This window comes from Eimeria mitis, genomic scaffold (genome assembly GCF_000499745.2).
Source record: "Eimeria mitis Houghton genomic scaffold, Emh_scaff5128, whole genome shotgun sequence".
In the NCBI taxonomy this organism is placed as follows: Eukaryota; Apicomplexa; class Conoidasida; order Eucoccidiorida; family Eimeriidae; genus Eimeria; species Eimeria mitis.
In genome coordinates, this window is record NW_013573423.1 from 1,659 (window position 1) to 1,992 (window position 334).

Here is a 334-nt window from a genome sequence, read left to right on the forward strand (position 1 = left end):
ATTTCTGCGTGCTTCGTGAAAACCTCCAATGCAACAGACTATTTGTCTTAATTCAAAGGCGAGATGTTATTCGCAATAAACACGGAAACTTCCACTCAGTAGTTGACAACACTGACGGAGAAACGAATTCCCGCAGATCAGTATGAGCACTGCCTATACACTAGACGATGACTTTCCAGTTTCTCTCTGCTGCTCTTTTTATTCTCAATTTCACTCTCCACTTCGATGTATGCCGAGCATTCGGACAGCTGTAATGCATTAAACTGTCTGTTTTACTTCATAACTGCAAACGAAACGACGACTGTTGCTGCCACTGCTGCCTTTGCTGCAACAG